The sequence below is a fragment of the Notothenia coriiceps genome, unplaced genomic scaffold, assembly GCF_000735185.1.
Source record: "Notothenia coriiceps isolate Sejong01 unplaced genomic scaffold, NC01 NC01_scaffold00000339, whole genome shotgun sequence".
NCBI lineage: Eukaryota > Metazoa > Chordata > Actinopteri > Perciformes > Nototheniidae > Notothenia > Notothenia coriiceps.
In genome coordinates this window covers 18,625,034-18,643,840 of record NW_011333040.1, presented here as the reverse complement: position 1 = coordinate 18,643,840, position 18,807 = coordinate 18,625,034, and the positions used below count along the sequence as shown (strand labels likewise).

The window sequence follows — 18,807 nt, the reverse complement described above, 5'->3', positions numbered from 1 at the left end:
AATATTGTTATTTTCTTAAATGTTCTCCTCGAGCAGTTAAATCCCCAAATAAGACTTTATAACAGCCCCCACTCAGTTATTGTGGCGCCACAGAGGAGCCCTCACTGGCCTGTTTTAGGGCCAAATGTGCGAGTGCCATGGCTCATTAGGACGTTCCCACCCTGATGTCATCATGAAATATTCACACTTTTAAATAATGGAGGCACCAGGGGTGAGCCGCTACACAGAATCCTGCAGCTGCACAGGGAAACCATCCACACACACAAAGGTTTCTTAAAAAAATGCAGAAAAGGGAATCAGGTCTAATCTCTGGAGATGTCAGCAGTGTAACGGCACCCTGCTGTTTCTGGATCAGAGAGGCTCTCAAAGGGTCTTCATTTACAGCTCAAATATTTGTATATTTTGTATAAACTATTAAATCATATCAACATTCATTCTCAACTCCTTCCTGTTTTAGGTGCTAGTAAACTAACACATGGTTCAGGACTGTTGGTCAGCCAAAGAAAGATATCAACTTTAGAATTGTGGGCACCTCTGAAGAGTTTGAGGAAAATTACATATTTTGTTTTTCATACGAAATGTACTGAAACGGCAGACAACAGAGATGCAAGGAAGTGTGTTTTTGTTCAAAAATCCCAAGGCCTGAGGCTTGATCTGACCCCCCATGAAAAGAGGCCTCTCTTAACCCCGACCATGCCTATATTAAACTAATTAGGGGACAACAGTCAGTGTGTGCTTCTCAGTGTTTGATTGGCTGCAGTGTCACCTGACCACAGCCCCCAGAGGCACAGCGACATGTGACAGGACGGGGGTGCATGTGCACATGGCCCCGTCCACACAGATGCTGTTAAGCTAGGGAGTGTGCTCCCGGGAGGGGGGGGATGGGAACAGAGGTTAGGCCTGAGAGGGAGGGAGGGTTGATGAAAATGAGGGGGGTGGAGGAGGGAGGTTAATGCATGACGAGACAGCAGTAATTCTTCTCCATCAGGGTCACTGTGTCAGCAGGGAGCTGGAGACCAATTAACAAGCCACAAAGGGCTGTAAAAGAGGGTCAATCGATTAGACTGGGAGAGCATAGTCAGCATCTCACGTGTAGTGTGAAGTCATTTACAGTACTCATCACCATCACCCAGGAATAATCTCACATTGTTGAGTGTAGAGAGCACAGCGACCACGCAGCGGGAGGAGATGGGAAGCGACAGGCTCTCAGCTCCGGACAGGGGGACAGCCAGGGGCCCCTTCCAGCTCGGGCCCCGTGTCTGACGCACAGAGAGGCAGACAGGCGAAAAGAGCCAAGTCACAGACTGTCAGGATGATTCCTCCCGTGGTCGCAGAGAAGCTCCCGGAGCCACACAGTCATGTGTTCTGGCCCCACTGCTGATAATGCCACTCCACTCTCTTGGTCGCTTGTGAGTTGAACTCACTGCCGCTTTGTGACAGCACATTAGCAGTGTAAGGCTGGGCCGATGTGTAACGCAGCTCCAGTTCAATTACATCCATCTTATATGACTATCGAGGGCTTTCTAAAAAAGGACTAGAGAGCAACATGCCCAAAATATAACTGAATATCATATACTGTAGTGCTTAGTTTAAAAAAAAAAAATTAAATATTTTGTCTGAAACTCAAAGATTTTCAGTGGTCTGTGATTTAATAAACTCAGAAAAGCTGCATGAGTCTTTTGATGCACATTGCTCACTGAAAGGATTGATAGATCATCAGGGTGGTTTCCAATTAATTTAGCTGTTGATCAACTAATCGATTGATTGTCTAATTGTTTCCTCTCTAATCACAAATTTGACTCAAGGCCAACGTTTATTGAATCATTTGTAAAGCAATTAGTTGATGAACAAAACAGAAAGCAATGTTGTTGATTGATTGATTATATAATATATTTCATTTATCAGGCCAAATATCTTGAGATTCCAGTTTCTAAAATGACCTAATTTGAGATTATTATTTGTATTATTATTTTTAAACTGTGTTTTGGCCAGGCTAAAAGACTCATCTATAGTTGTCACTTGGGCTTTAGATTAATCGTATAAATAAAAAAAGTTTAATCAGTAGGCATAGTCGTTAGTTGTAGCTCTAATGCACTCATTAAAGGATGAACACAACTGTAGCACAAAGCCCAAAGGGGAAACTGTGTGTACATCCTTGCAAGTGGGAACTTGCACCTCACAAACAGCCAGGCTCTTTTAAAACAAGTTTCCCACAAATGTTTAGATCACAGACCACAGTTCACACCCTCGTCAGCGAACATCCAGGGTAAGCGGCCGGCAAACAAGTGTTTAGTGTCGCGTTAGGATGTCACAGGGGAGCAGCTTGAGTCCGGACAGCATACAGTATAATGCAATCACCTCATTAAAATGTTATCGCCTCCTTCTCTCCGCTGTCTGTGAGAGCAGCCGATGCTCAACAGCTGCTCAGCTGCGGGGACGGTCATGTTTAGATCACCTCAAATTCACTGTCAGACGTGGGCACAAGCATTATCGCATTGTGTTAACTAGTAAAAACACTCACTCTGAAGGAGCAATGCACCAACTAGTCAAAACTATTATTGCATTTGACCTTAAATCCCTCTCCCCTCTTATTGGCCCCTCTCAAATCTTCTTTGCAGGCGCAGATTAAACAGCCTTCCATTTATCCAGACGATACCACGAGGGCAGCCGCCACAACATGCTTTGTCACTCTGCGCTCAGCTCCTGACCGTCAAGCGGTGAGAAGTACAAATCCCTCAGGTTTAATCTCACCGGTGCAGAATGGAGTTTTTTGGTTTTCTGCGGGCCACACAGAGCGCGCAGGCTGGTGACAGTGACCTTGAAAGCTGCTTTATATTAACTAACAGAGGGACTCCTGAACAAACCTCCCTGTGTTTGCTATGTGGAGGGCAGGGCTGTTGAGAGACACTAAACAAACTAAATCCAAAGCATGAGGTCTTTGGAGAGTGCGAGTCTGTGGCACATTAACACTCCAAACAGACCTCTGTCACACGGGCTATTTTCTCAGATAGCATCGAGGAGCCTCTACTGAACTGCCCACTTATTTCCTGCAGGAGCTCACCACTAGCTTTTATGTTCATCCTCGTGCTCAACCCTTTTTGTCTTTTCAAGTTATAACCAGGATTAATTTATATATACACAAACAAAACTTTAAATTCCGCCAGCGCCCTCTGTTCAGGCTCTCGGTCTCCAAGCTGAAAATAAACTCCCGGCTTTTCCTGTGAGGAAGTTGAAGAGAAAACAGGAACTTTGTTTTATCTCAGATAGAGTTGCTATAATCCCCCTAAATCCATCTGGTTTACAGTGTCTGTGTGTGTGTGTGTGTGTGTGTGTGTGTGTGTGTGTGTGTGTGTGTGTGTGTGTGTGTGTGTGTGTGTGTGTGTGAAGTCATGACTTTTTTTATTTTACAACTTCTCTTTTGAACAATGAGTTCAGATAGTATAGAGACATTACAAATACAAATAAAAACCTTGCCTTCAGCTTCTGAAATGGAAGAATTTGCTAGTTCTTTTGGGCTTATACTGTACAAAACTTAAATGGAAATGTATTATACCAAGCAGAATACAACTTGTGGTATGGAAACAAATCTTTGAGACCAGTGTAACCCAGTCCACACTTATATTATATAAAGTAAACTGTGTTCATTACTACCAACTGGAATTGAGTAAGAGGAAATCACAGTCAGCAGTTTTGTACCAACATTGAATTTATGTATGACGTGTGACTTTAGAGAGCTACTGCCACTTTAATTATGGAAATTTCACAAAAAGGAAGCAAATGTTTTTCCAAAGATTGAATAGATGGTTGTAATGTTTTCCCAGCTGCCTTTGGGGCTGTCTCACCACAACCCACACGTTGTTTTAATTGATTCCAAATGAAAATTGAGGATCTGCCTCTCAGTTACATTTAAAACAATGGTGTACTCAGTGGAGGAAAAAACTAATTTAGTATACCATCATATTTCTGTAAAGTGTATTTTGTCAATCACATTATGTATAGGCTGTCATACTTAAACAAACTGAGTCTGACAATTCGTCCTCTGAAAACGTGCTCTCTCTACCTGGACTTTAAAGCTGCAGAAGCTCTTCCTTCACATTCTTACAACTAGATTAACTCCCTCATGTGAGCTGCTGACTAAAGCGATTCTTAAACCAAGTCGAGTGACAGGGCAGGTGGGCTGTCTCCACCTGTGAAACCCGATACGCTGCGAATGTAGAGCTTCCTTCGCCCGCGGCTGATTTGGCATTGGTCCGAGCTCTCTGCAGCCTTCTCAGTTATCTGAAAAGGGAGGAGAAACTCCTACTTTCCCAGAGTGTGATAATGCACCTGCCCACAGGTGATTCACCTGCTCGCCACAGGCTGTCTGCGTGGGATATACCCTCAGAGCTGCTGTGACAGCTTCTTGTGAGGGATTTAATACAAGACAAAGTATTCATACCTACGGTTTGCTGGACCACACATTAGTTGTGGACATTCTCTATGGCCGCTTCTAATAGAGAGGTAATGCTGATAATTATGAATATGTCAGCTTCCAACACAATAAAAAAACTACTTGATTTTTTATTTGACACCTACTGTAGCTCAGCATGTAGGTTATTTCTTCTAATAGTGAACACTAAAATACCGGAAATATTTTGGAAAGGAAGGGGCTGAATTTTGTGAAATTATTTTTGGTTAAAAAACCCAAACATTCCCTTATTTTTGTCATTTAATTGAGCTGCCAGCGAAGCCTTTCAGCCAGTTAAACAGTGGATACTTAAATCATCTTCTCTGTTTTATGAGACGAGTACAACCTGCCGTCCTGCTGCAATTGTATCGAAATTGATCGAGTTCATATGAGTGCTAAATCTTGTTCCAATCTGCTCTGTCCTTCTCTTGTAAATGATAAATGTTATTATTAATTACAGACCATATTTTCACCAAACACAGGGGTCGTCTGATGAAATTAGTCCAGTGGGATTAAGTGTTTCACAGGTGCCTGATAGATATATGTTTCTATCAAAGGAAAGGCCGTAAATTCAATGAAACACGACCTTATACATCATTCTCTCCAAAAGAAAGAGATGGGAATACATTCCTACAGCTTGATAGCTTTCAGGAACCTGCTTGTTGAGTTTAGTGCACGCCTGTCCTGAATATGACACCTGTAAAATCCTATTCTTCTTCATCTGCTGGTCACTAACAGCCAGTGGCAGCTGTTTCATAGAAAGCAACAATCGCTGACAGTCTGCAGGTCATGGTCCTCAACTCCACAGAAATAAATTACATATGACTCAGTGTTAGACAAGCCTAAAAAGACAGGCGGAAAATTATAGCACTTCTAATGGTGATTATACCCTTTTTTATATAAATCAAGCAGTTCAACTTTATGGTGCAGTTTGAAATCTCTATTTTATGCTTCCCCAACCAGATGAACCCTTTTTTTATTTGTATTTTATTGTGATGCTTTGCCAAGGCAGGAGAAAAATGATGCAAGTTGTTGAAAGGCACTACTACGAGTGTGTGTGTGTTCGTGTGTGTTCGTGTGTGTGTGTGTGTGTGTGTGTGTGTGTGTGTGTGTGCGTGCGTGCGTGTGTGTGTGGGTGGATGTCTGGCCTCTTTCCCTGGCTTCATCTCCAGCACCCCATGTAGCACACTCACTGGGAACAAACGTGGACCAAGATAGAAAAACCATTAAAAGGATTGTGTTATTATGAGCTACACTTACACTACCTGCAAAGGAAATTATATTTTCAGGCTTTTGTTCCTCTCTTTTGTTTAATACACTGACTAAGATAATTTCACTAGCATACATTCCAACATTAAATATACCTGAGGCCACGATGCTCATGCCATCATTGCTTATGTAATAATATTCATTTCTCCTCGCAGTTGGCCTCACCGTTCTGACATTTGTGAGCACAAGCCATCTGTGAGCAAGTTCACACAGCTATAAAGTGTTCAAAGGTTAACACAATCTCAGTTTGTTTTTCTGAAATGTCAGCTATGCAGTGGCACAGGCAGCAGATAAAGAGTAATATATTACTGAGTACTGTATGGAGAATATTTACATTTCAACAACAACAACAGAACTTTACTGAATACTGCATTAATGTACAAAATGAATTATAAAAAATACTGTGAAAACATAGACCGATGTGACTATTAGATGTAACCCAGGCAAATTCCTGTTCTTGGACAAAAGAATGTTTGTTTCAATGTCTACCCACTCAATTTATAAAAAAATATAAAAACAGAAAGAACATACCATTCCAAAAACATACAGCCCACCAAACGTCTGTGTTTTTGAAAATGATTAGCCAAAAGTACATCTAGTGGAAGATAAGTACTATAGGTTTGCAATATGTTCAGAGCTACATTTCCTATGCGGAAATATTTTGCTTGTGTGATTATAAAGAATAGGTCAGAGGAACTGTCGGGGCAAAATTAGACAGTCAGTTTGAATTTGCGAGCAATTAATAAGGTGACTCATCGTAATTGCCTGGGGAGCGGCTTAGAAAACACCATGCCATGAGAGCAAATGCTATAGAAAAGAGCCACCTGCCAGAGGACAAGCTGGGTACAGAGACAGAGTGAGAGGCATCAAGGAAGCAAGGAAGGAAGGAAGGACTGAAATAAGGAAGAAAAGGAGGTAAGGAAAGAAGGAAGGAAGGAAGTCGACGGATGGTCATTAGCCATCTGCAGAACCAGCACAAGCCTGCAAAATTCCATAATCCATCCTTAAGTGTTTGAGAAGGGGAGACAGCGCTTAAAAGTATTTATAATCCCCCAGAACTGTCTCCTTCCATCAGTGTGATCGGGCTTTGACTTGGAGTCTTTATCAGAGAGGGGAGGATACAACATGAAATACTTTGAGATTTTGGAAATACAGTAATTTGCTGTTTTGCAGGGAGTTGGATAAATAGACTGATATTCTCGCATGCTAAAATATGGTTGAAGCCTTTTATATCATCCTGTTTAAAATCCATATCATGTCAACAGGTTGTTCAGTTTCAAACCAACAGTATACAGACTGGCAGGCTTTTAAATAAATAAAACAGCAAATGTAATAGAATGCTGTAGGATCTGTTATTTTCCTGGTCGATTTCACCCCCCAGATTATACGCTGTATGCAGAAGGTACGGGAAAATCAATCCACTTTCATTAACTGCTGCTGATCTAGGTGCAGGGTGATGGTAGTGGTGGTGGTGGTGGTGCTGGGGGACGGGGAGACTGTCCCACCAATTGTGTCAGGAGCCGAGCTCATGTAGTGTAATGCAGTCACGCTCATCCACTCAGCACAGCAAAAAAAGAGACCACCTATCGGAGGCGTACCCACATGCAGGAGCTGGATACATAAAAGGAAAGGAGGGCTTGAAAGAGACGCTTTACGTTTGATCTGGTTGAAGGGCGGTTTGTAGAGGGGCGGAGCAGATGGAGGTCTATGCCTTGAGATCAATGGAAGTCCTGAGCTTTAACATGTAGCATATGTGAGAAGGACCTACCGGTCTTTAAAAAAGCGCTAAAAGCTGCTGTCAAGGTTGCAATGGGTGTTAAAAACCCCACTCTCCATTTTACTACCCACTGACACACATTTGTGAAAGAGAGTGATCAGCCGTGATCTATGGCCGTGATTCACCAACTCACCCCAAATGGAAGCAGTTACATGCCATAAAATGCACCAGACACGTGTATATTTTAGCTGTTTTAATCACAGATGGCTGGTCTAATTTTAGCTCAGCTTCAGAGGACAGATTTCTGCTCAAAAGGGCGATGTGCAGCGACAGCGGCTGGCTGGCTTCGAGGAGCTGCCACGCTGCCACGCTAATCCTGTGGAATGCCTGCACTGGACAGAGGGGTTTGGAGATTGCCAAGGCATTGCCTGGCCTATTAAAAACTGAGAACTGCCTGCCAACTGTATGCATATGGCACGGGAGAAGTAGCACTAGAAACAGTCATCTAATTTTTCCTTCAAATGGCATTAATGAATGTGCCATTGGAGTCACAATCATTGAGAAGCACAGCATGAAATCGCAGCATTAATACAGATTAAGTGTGGAAGGAGCAGCGCGCTTTGGGCCATAATACAAGCTGTCTGTCAAAAGAATAGAAAATGCATTTTCAATCAGCATGTGAATGCGACTACAATAATAAAAGGCGTCAGTCAGAAAAAAAGAAGCTAGATAATGTGCAGGTGTTCAGTTTGAGGTAATTTCTCAGATTTGTTATTAAAACTTAACAGCAATATCAACACATTTTGGGAAACGAGCTTATTTGCTTTTTTGCTGATAGCTACAGCCAGCAACTGTCTTCAACTGTCCAAGCTCAATTAGCTTAGCGTTAAGACTGGAAACAAGGGGAAAAAAGCTGGCCTGGTTCCGTCCAAAGGTTAGAAAATCCTCAATTTATATATTTGAGAGTATAATCAATAGAAAACATTTTATTTAATCTGCAATACTATTTTATCAGCAGGTAGCTGTAATATGAGTGCCATAATAAGCTGACAGATAATGAAACAGTTCCAATATTCTGCGATGTAACTCTCCACAAGAACATGCACTTACAAGTTTCTGGAGGCATTTTATTTCATAAAGTTCTGCTTGGGCTAGCATGTTGTAGATTGCCAGAATATGTGACAGATGGTTGATAGAGAGGTCAGAAGGTTAATGCCCTGTAAATCCAGAGATAACATATTTTGTATCATAAAGCAGCTCACGTTTTAAACACTTTCTGTGATTAGTAAGGATAGCAGCAGATAGATCAGTCCTTCACATACACAGGATATTCACATGAGATGTAAATACCAGGACCGCATGAAAAGGGCACATCTTTAAATATGAAAATCCTCCACCAGTCAAGACAGGATTGAGCTTTTGTGGAGTCTTTGTACTCCCTCGCAGTAATAAAGATTAAAGTAAAAGAAATGGCACATAATCCCACAAGGTGTTTGTGTTAAAGAACCATTTTAAATTAAAAAATGATTTTACACCCAGAGGTTGTATGCTTCTTTAACTGATTAAGACGCCACAAGTGAGGTCATCCGATGGTGGGATCATTCACAAGTCGTTTTCCTAAATGAAGTGGTGTGGATTTCAGCCTGAATAAACTGCAAGAAAACCTTTTTTTGTCAGGACCGTCCTAACTCCTGTGTAAGAAAGAAGAGGAATATGCTTGGGAAATGCTTGTTAGCTGGTCCAAACGGCTCATTATTCCTTTGTATCAACCTCCGTTTGCTCTCTGTGGAGTTTGTTTTACGAGTTTCAAAAACACATATCTGTTTCACCCAGCCCAGAGGCCAAGAGGGACAATTTCTCTTTAAAGGGGAATTTACTCCACTGTTGGCCACCAGAGGAAAAGCATCAATCAGAGACCACTTAGAGGTAAAGTTTCGCGATTTAGCAGCACCTAGACACATGAGCTTATGGCACCGGAGGAGGGAAAGACGAGCTGCTGCTTTGCATGCTCTTACCATGAATCATGTTTTATAGCAATCCGTCAGCACTTCAGTTCATTCATTTATGTAGTCCCAATGCCTACATTCATACAGCAGACAAAGACAGTTGTTTCTAATGTACGCAGTTCTCAACACCCTTCAATTAAAACTATTCTTTATATGGCACATCGAATGTCGCTCCTTTGAAAATATGTGAAGCCAAAGTGAGTTGTGAACAAGCTGAGAGAGAACACAAGACCAAATTCTACAAAAAACAGACTACAATAACCTATACATGATACAGGAAGGCAGATTATCTCACAACAATTCAGCATGGCCTGCTCTGCACGTCCAGCAGCAGCAGGTGGGCAGTGCAGATAATCCCTTCACCCAGTCACATCTTATGGACAACAAATCTTTTAATTAACCTGAACCTGTTCACCCCCTGTACACCGGAACAGGAAGTGAAGCACCAAACTCGCAATGATGCATACAATTTACTTGATACAATCGGCTTGGCAAAATAACTCTTAGAAGTAAAAACAACGGCATTGAAAGACTGGATAATATCATCAAGACACACGCTCAGCGAATATCATGTGATACATGAACATAAGGCGCATTCACACCGCAGTACTTTTCCCACAAAGGTTCATGAGAACTTAGTTCATGAGAACTCTTTAGTTCTCATGAACTAAGTACAGATCGCGTTCACACCGGAATAAGTTCCTGGGGAAGGATTAGGCAAATGAAGCCGCTGACGTCACTTCTTCTTCTGCTTTGGGTTTACTGGCAGGCCGCAAACAACTTCACGGCGTATACTGCCACCCGAAGTCCCCGGCCGGAAGTCCCCGGAATTGGGGACTGGCTTCAGTAGAAGCTGCTGGGACTCCCAGCAGCTTCTACTGAAGCCTTCCGAGTAAATTGCCAGAATGCTGACACCTCCTCATATCCACCGCTCCCATGTTTTCTTTTGTGTTGCTATAAGTTAGTCTCTCTGCGTTTGTGCGCTGGGCTAATGCTAATGATGCTAATGCGAGGATAATAAAATGGCGGCTTCACAAAACGGCGTGGTTTGCATTCTGCCCAGTCAATCAGACATAGGAACCTTTTTCTCCCACGACACGGAGAAGGGGGTCAAAAAGGTTCTCATGAACTAATTTTAGTTCCGGCTCTTTTTGGTGTGAACGCGACATTTCGGAACTATATCGGAACTAAAGTGGGAAAAGTACTGCGGTGTGAACGCGGCTATAGACATTCACTGACGGGACTAAAAAAATGTTGATAGAGAAAATCATTAGATCTGCATTGACCAAGAGATTAGGATTCTTCCAAATGAACAAAATATATTGCCATATTTACATCTCTTTTTCCGCTCGTTTTATGAGTGTGAGGTTCTACTGGTTTCACTGAGATGCGCCCAACTATCACACACTAGTGGTGGATAGAAAAGGTGGATTCATTAGCTTTTTCTTCTGATGATTCTCTGCATTTTTTGTTAAGATTTGCGCGTCATACAAGTATCTACTTTGTCTGTTAACGTGAAGAAAAGATCATCCACATTTGTTTCTGTTCATTCGGTCAATGCTGATGCGATGCTCTGGATCGGAGCTTTCAGTACGAACTGTCTTTCAAAAGTGCTCTACATAAAACACCCCTCGAGCTGACCTTCTAGGTTGGCGTTAGACTGCAGGTGTGGGTGAACCATTATCAACTTTACTGTGCAAGTTATTTTAGTCCCATCCGACAAAAAGAAGAAAAATGTGTAATGCCCTCTGTGACACATTCATTAATTAGCCAGGATGAGTCCAACTGTTTTGGAAGTTGAGAAAGTGGTATGCACATTTTATTCCACATCAATAGAGTTTGTCACGCTGAACTAAACACAAAATGGAGATGGGATAATGATTTGGATTTCTCTTGTCAAAGTGTGTGACCTGCCTCAATGTGAGTCACCGTTATTACAGCCAAGAGCAGGAAGCACAGCAACGAGTCTGATGTGGCACGGGTCATTTGTGTTCCTCGGGCAGAAAACTGAAAACGTTCTCTCAGCCTCGTGCGTCTTCCTCGATGCTGCTCACCTTCAAAAACTGGTCAAATGAAAGCCTTACTTCCTTGTCAGATATCATAAAAGCAAACAGCATTATATAACGTGAATATCTGCCTCGGGCTCATTTGCATTCCCATTGAACTGCGAGAAGAAAAGCTTATTTTCTTGATTTATCAGTTAGCTGATGCAGGCCTGTGAGCTGTGCACATCGAAGGCAGTGACAATTTTAGGTCCTGTGCTTTTGTGTCCATGGTAACTGGGAGTGAAGGTGAGGGATTTTTTAAGTGTGTGTGTGTGTGTGTGTGTGTGTGTGTGTGTGTGTGTGTGTGTGTGTGTGTGTGTGTGTGTGTGTGTGTGTGTGTGTGTGTGTGTGTGTGTGTGTGTGGCACAGACACATGCACTTATTCCTGATAAATAAACAATGGCTGGTCCTATTATCAGCTGTTATAATCTCAGACATGCTGTGGCTCCTGTATTCCCTTATCAGTCTGAATCTATGAGGACTAACCTACATGTGGATTACAGCGGCACAGGAAGCCGCCCCCGGGTCTGTTCATGCCTCTGACTGACTGAGAGCCAGCTCAGAGCTGCGCCTCCTGCAGTTGTCCACTTCTTTGCTTTGTGGATGCAATTTCTTTGTTCAGCGAGGCGAGGTGCTGACGTCAAATCGCCTCCTTTGTTTCAAAACGCCTCAGCTGCATTGTTCGTCTAGCATGAATTCTTCAACCTGCCGTTGTTGCTGGGAGCAACAATGAGATAAATGACAAGATTTTTCAATCAGCGCAAAAAGGGCAGTGGGTATTCAAAGGAGCAAACAATAAGATAAATTCATAAAAAATAGATTCTATTCTTGTAATAATAAAGATGACAATGCTATTTTCATATGTGTCAGATAGACAATACGTTTGACCAGCTGTTTGGTATTGCTTTTTTAATAATAAAATAATATTTTAAGCAAACATTCGCAAATTAATTAGATTAAGCTCCTCAATTGAGAATCATTTCAGTTTTTTTATATGTTCTTCTTCGTAACGTAGAGTGATTTCTTTTTAAGGTTCTCTCTAGGTTTTGGACTGTTGGTCGGACAGAATTAGCAAATTGAAAACTATATTTTAATTACCAAAAGATTTAAGATTAAAAGTCAAGTGTCAAACTTGTCAATCCATGACCACAGTCAGCCGATCCCTTGCCATTTTGCCATGGTTGGTGATCTGAGAGTATAGAAATGCACAAACACTCGTCCTATGAGCTGACTGAATGATCCATCTGGACATGCACCTGACAGAGTGACTTCCTGCGCGGCCCTTTCATAGGATCAATAGTTGGCTTGTGCCGAGGGAGGAAGAAGGGTTCAGAGCATTAGCGCTGTGTTGACATATGTGAGAATGAGCTGCGAGACACAACACAAAGGGGTTAGTGTATACTTGACAGAGTCATTGAGCTGTTTGGTTAAAAGGACCACCGTAGTAAACAGCCATGCTGACTAGAGGAAGGTGGAAGAGTCTTGGCAGGAAGGAAGCGGAAAGGCAGAGGGGCAACTGGGCATTGACCTTAACATTGACGGGGCCCCTGTGGATAAATTAGTATAATTCACGAGTGTGTCCGCTTCAAGTGAAGGGCTTAACTGCTTCGCCGACACCTGTTCGGCTCTACAGAGGAGCCTTTCACTGAGGACAGGTGCCTTGAGTCGCCCACTTCCCCGTGCTCCCTGCTCCGCTCCCAGCTGCTCTCCTTTCAGACTCAGATTCCTCACATGCCAGCCTGTCTGCTCAGCAACCAGCGGTCACTCTGCAGTCAGACAGTTAAGACAATTCCCCAATAAAAATAAGACCGTCAGCGAAATACTCATATTATGGGTGATTATGTGGAAATGCTTCAATCAGGAGTTTGTGCACTTAAGAAACTAAGAAACTGCATCAAAGCTCTTTCTTCTACGCTAGATGGTGGACAAGTATGAGTGTGTTGATGTGAGCTTATTTCACTGTGTGAATAATAGCTGGACAGTTTGACTCAAAATCAAGAGAAACAAACTCAATAACTTAATGCATGGGTCATTACTTGACATTTTCTATATAAATGGTAATAGTATTAGTTGCTAGGGTTGCATCGAACAATGTTTGTTGTTTATTGAATGAATCGGCCAGTTTCTTCTCAAATAACCACTTCAAAAGCCAAATGACACACACAGATGTTCTGTCATGTTGGCAGAAAATAAAAACTTTAGTAGTATATTGATAATCAAAATGGCTACTAATATGTTTTAGGTAAATAAAATAATTGTATCTGACGGGTTAACTGTTGTGGAGATTATTTATAGTTATGCACAAACATTTGACACGGAAACAAAAAGCATCCTGCTGGAATAATTTCTGTGGGAGTTTGAACATGTGTGTTGCCGTCACACTGTCAACTCTGTTCAGTGACCTGAGCACAAGACAAGCAGATTGGGGGGAGGCGGGGCGGGGTCAGTGCAGATGAAGCCAGATAGACTGATAGAGCACTGAAATGGTTTTGAGCTGAACAATTGCTTCATACCCTCACATAACCACAGCTTAACACCCCAACTATAAACCTTCTGGAGGGGCGCGCAGGTTTTGTGGGAACAGGCATGTACGTGTTATGATAAACATACCTTGATGTTAGCTGTCTCACATAGTCTGCATACCCCGCCTCGTGTAAGCACTAGCCATGCTTTTCAGATCTGAGCCAACTGGCGTCAGTCCAGCAGCAGCAGGGCTGGGTTTGACGGCTCGGTCCCAGCATGCTCGCTGTGTGAGGGGCAAGGTGCTTTGCTGAATATCTGGAATATTTGGCGTCTTTGTTTTGCCCCTAACGCTGGGAGATTCAGTTTTAAAGGGGCCCTTATATATGAGGAGGGCATGTTGAGGCATGTCTATAAGTGGCGCTATATGAGGCTGCATTCACACTGCTGCTCATTTGTGTAATTTCATTTAGGGATAGTTATATTAATCTAATCAACACTGAGCCACTCTCGAAACATGGCAATGCAACATGGTGGTAACCAAAACAAAAGGACTCTTAGTTTTGGAGAATTATACACAAATAGAAACCTATTTATGATTATTTTATTTCTGCAAATACATAGATTCCCCTAAATCCTACTCACTGCACCTTAAAGTAAACTATTGTTATTGAAATGTTATATACTCATCAATTATAAATTTCCTCTTCTTAATTCTACAATATTTATCTTTATTTTTGATAGAAACCAACGAAGACCAATGCTACAAAGCTTCTGATACACTCCACAACAATCGAACCACCTGCGAAGATGAGCTCAGCTCTTTATGTAACAACACAAAGTAGGAACTAGAAGAGACTAGTAATTGAAGTCATTAAAAGTTTATTCTCTGTGAGTAATTCAGGTGTGACGAAGTTGAGTGAGTCACGAAGATGTAAATGTCCTCTCGCCTAAACCTTCACAACTTTTTCAACCACAGTGGGGAAACGGCATGATGTCTACAGTCACTTGATTTGAACAGACGGTCAGGGCTCATGTAGAAGTAAACTAGTTTTAGTTTAGAGTTCTTGAACAAGACAAAGCATTTGGCCTGTATTCCTTTCTGAAGCTACAGCTAGCTGAACTATCTAGGCAGTTTTGGTTGGGATTCAAATAAAATCTTGAACGGGCTGTCACTAATAAACCCTCAAGCTGGAGACAGATGATGTGACCTGAAAGTAAGAAGAGCGGCCCTAAACCAAAACATCTCAATGAGGAAATACACCCAGAAGTTGAAGGATCTGCTCCATCTTTTAAAAGTCACAAGGGCCTCACTCTCATTTCTTTACATTCAAACAGCTGTCACAATACGAGATCTCACAATAACATATTTTCTGGACCTCTGCAGCTGTGTAAAATGGTCAGGGCACTTTCTCTCAGCGATGTCACAGCTGTATCTGCAAAAGCCTTGCAGCTTCCTCCCAAGAGATTCAACGCAAATTACCTTATCCTGAAACTGGCAAGCTAACATCTATCTGACTGTCTCTCGGGTGATGGGGCTCAAAGAAATATTTTAAAAGGACAAGAGTGGGGTTATTGAGTTAAGTATTTAAGTTTCCTCTGCAAAGGTCTTTTTTTGTCCATACGAGCCATAACTACTCTAGTATTCTTATTCTGCTGTTTGTTTTCTTTATTTCGAACCATGGTGGGAAAGTTTAGAGAAGAATCAGAGCATGTAAACCAATGTCACATTCATCATGGTGTTAGTAAAAAAAACGGAATTATTGGACTGTCTGTAATGATCTACCTTCTCTGGAGTTTACACAAAGTGAGAGTACACTCATTTTCAACCAACAACTGCACTTTGAGTTAATTCTCTTATTGCTAGCCTTTCAAACATGGGTAATTGCAGGCTTTCGGATGTCAACATCCATTTCCTTATACCCATAAAATACTATGATTTAGGGTCGTTTCCTGTTGTTTGTTTGGATTTCATTCTCTGGCTTTCATTTGTAGCTTAAGTGCATTTTTCCATCATTGCAATATGAATCCATGGATTTATGACAATGACCCAGTATTAGCAGTCATTTATTCAAACTTTGAAGTTATTATTATCAAAATACATTCATGAGAATAACTGTTTGCTGCAGGTATAGCTTATAATGTCGAACTTAACCAAACTCCAAGATACAAACTCCAGATTTTGGATAAAACACTTCAGACAGACTTGGTGTAACTATGCCTTTGCTATAGGAACTTTAATTTTAAATTGGGAAGTAATGAGCTTGATACAGCAGCAAGTAAACATATGTGTTAATCTTTAAAGATTAGGAACATGTAAACATTAGTTTCAAAGTCCATGAGTGAGAGAACGTTCAGTCGCTACAACAAGAGATACAGGTGGGCGGCTCACTGATGTGTGTCTCTTCACTTCACAGGTATGGCACATCATAAAGGTGTAGCAACATTCAGGAAAAGTACTGACTGTTACTTCCCAAGACAAATGCTTGTGTATATCTTCTCGGAATGAGTGTCTCTTCCTATGCATTGATGTACTTACTGTTTCCAGCTCTGTCACCCCTAGTACATCAGCTGAGTCGCCTCAGTGCACAGCTCTGAGACGCCTTCACAGACCTCAAAGTGCAGAGCGGAGGCCTGAGGGCTTTCACACAGCTGAAGACAACATCTCTCTGTGTGTGCAGCTCACTGACCATCATTGTCGTCAAGACAGGATGGGACAGCAGAGCACCCCCCCAAAACTCTCCGGATCTGGACCCAGGATGCCATCGCAGCCTTCGGACACCTGCAGGGGACTTTGAATGTCTCTCTGAGGGGACAGAGGGCCGGGGATGGTAATGAACACACAGTCATTCATCAGCCATCCATGGCATTGCTCCCATTCAGATATAGATACCCACTGAGACACAAAGCCCCAGCTGCCTCAAGTGGCAAACTTACACACAACACTGGGCACAAATGCAACACAGCTCTATTTAGGCCTTAAAGAAACGCCTAAAGTGCCTCTCTATACATCCCTCTGCACGGCTGCACGCACAATGGACAAAAGTAGACTCATCATGTGTTTAAAGGAGAGAAATAACCTCCGTTACCACATGTTGACGGGGCCAAATGCCTTTCAGGCACAAGCGTGTGATTTTTATGGTACCACTTTCTGACAAGTCAGCCTTTATAAAGTGTTTCAATGGTTATTACATCACTCACTAAAGCTTTACAGACCAGTTATATTCTAAATGGCTTTAGGGTTGTGAAAGAAGCGGGAAACAAGTCTTTTTAGCTTTTTAAATTTGAAGGAAAAATGTTCATTTACTCTCTTGCATTAATAAAGCCATTAACTAGACCTTATAGACCCTTCATAAGAGGTCACTTATAAAATAGCATAAATTCTTCTTCCACTAAACCAACACATACATGTAAGACAGACAGTCGCTGCTGTAGGAAGAGTAAAAGAGTCTGTTATGATGTTGGTGGTTGTGCATCAAGGCACCGAGACTATAAAAGCGTGGGAGAGTGAGTATCACCTAGATGAGGAGAGAATAAAACTGCGCTACACACAGAGGATGTGTCAAAGTTAAAATGAATCACTGCCCATTCCACAAAAAATAAAAACACTCCCCTGGCTTTTGGACAGTGAATAATATAGTTGTGGAAAGAAATCCTTATAGCCCACTTTGGAGTTCCTCGTGACTCTGGGTAAGTCAGCAGTTGCAGCTCGACACGAGTGCGTGGAAGAAAAAACTCCCGATCCGAACAAACCAATTACACCCCTGGCAAGGCCGTGGCACAGCCCTGCATCATGCCCAGAGAGACAGCGCTGTCATGGCATTACTACAGCTCAGGAGGCCCAGGACTGATGAGCCATGAGGCCTGGCATGTGTGAGGGCTACTTAGCCCCCACACAGTGAAGAAAATGATGTTACATACCATTAAGTGTTAATTCCCCTTTATTAAAGAGACGGTGTTGCTAAAACAAAGGCCTACCCCGGTCAGCACACACTCAAGTGTTGAAGCATGTGACTCATATTTGATTGCAGAGTGTTAACTCTGCAGGGCCGGGCTGCTTTTTACCCCATGATTCTCCTTTGGAGTTGGGGCAGCCTCCAGGACTGTCAAGTGTTTAAACATTCCTCCCGGGGCGGAAACACAGCCCATTAGCATCACATGCTAACATGCCTATGAACACAGAGGAGGCACACACACGCTCTTCATGGAGCTGACACATGGGAAAGGAGAACAATTCATGCGTTTCCTCGAGTACCTCTCAAGGAACTTTATTTTGACAAGCTTTGAAGTGAAAATACAGGATTAACCCTTTATTTGTGTTAGCATCCATTACCAGTATCAGCATTGAACAAATGGTTTAACACACTAAAATAGGGTTGTAAACAATGCTAAATACAACTTGTAGTGAATTGTAGACTTGTGTATATATTGACAATTAATGACAATATTAAAATATGTGTAATAATATAAAATATGAATTCATAAAATAAGTTATAATCATTGATGTCCGTACAAAACATGAATCAACACTTAAAATGTCCTTATATGTGCTTAAAGCCACATTAAAGTGTTTATAAAGATTTATTTTATATTTTAACAACTTTCATAAATGATAAACTAACATGTAATATTCCAAATGTAATAATTAACAACTTAAAATACAGAATTATTTACATTAATAACTACAAACTTGATTACATTTCGACTTACAACTACACTATTAAGTGTATTTAAGACATATTTCAATTAATTGAAGTCCCGGTGATCACAAGGTCTATTTCTTGAGAAAGCCTGATGCACATTGAAGAAATGCAATGCAGTAACATTCCTGTGTATTGCAACAGAGCGGCGAGCTCCGCTGTC

The 18,807-nt window shown here is 41.8% G+C and overlaps 1 protein-coding gene across 1 annotated transcript in view; it reads right to left on the bottom strand.

The window, feature by feature from the left end:
• The window catches only part of traf4a (tnf receptor-associated factor 4a), a 32,423-nt gene that overhangs the window by 9,898 nt on the left and 3,718 nt on the right, over positions 1-18,807 (bottom strand). The gene's annotated exons all lie outside the window — the stretch shown is intronic.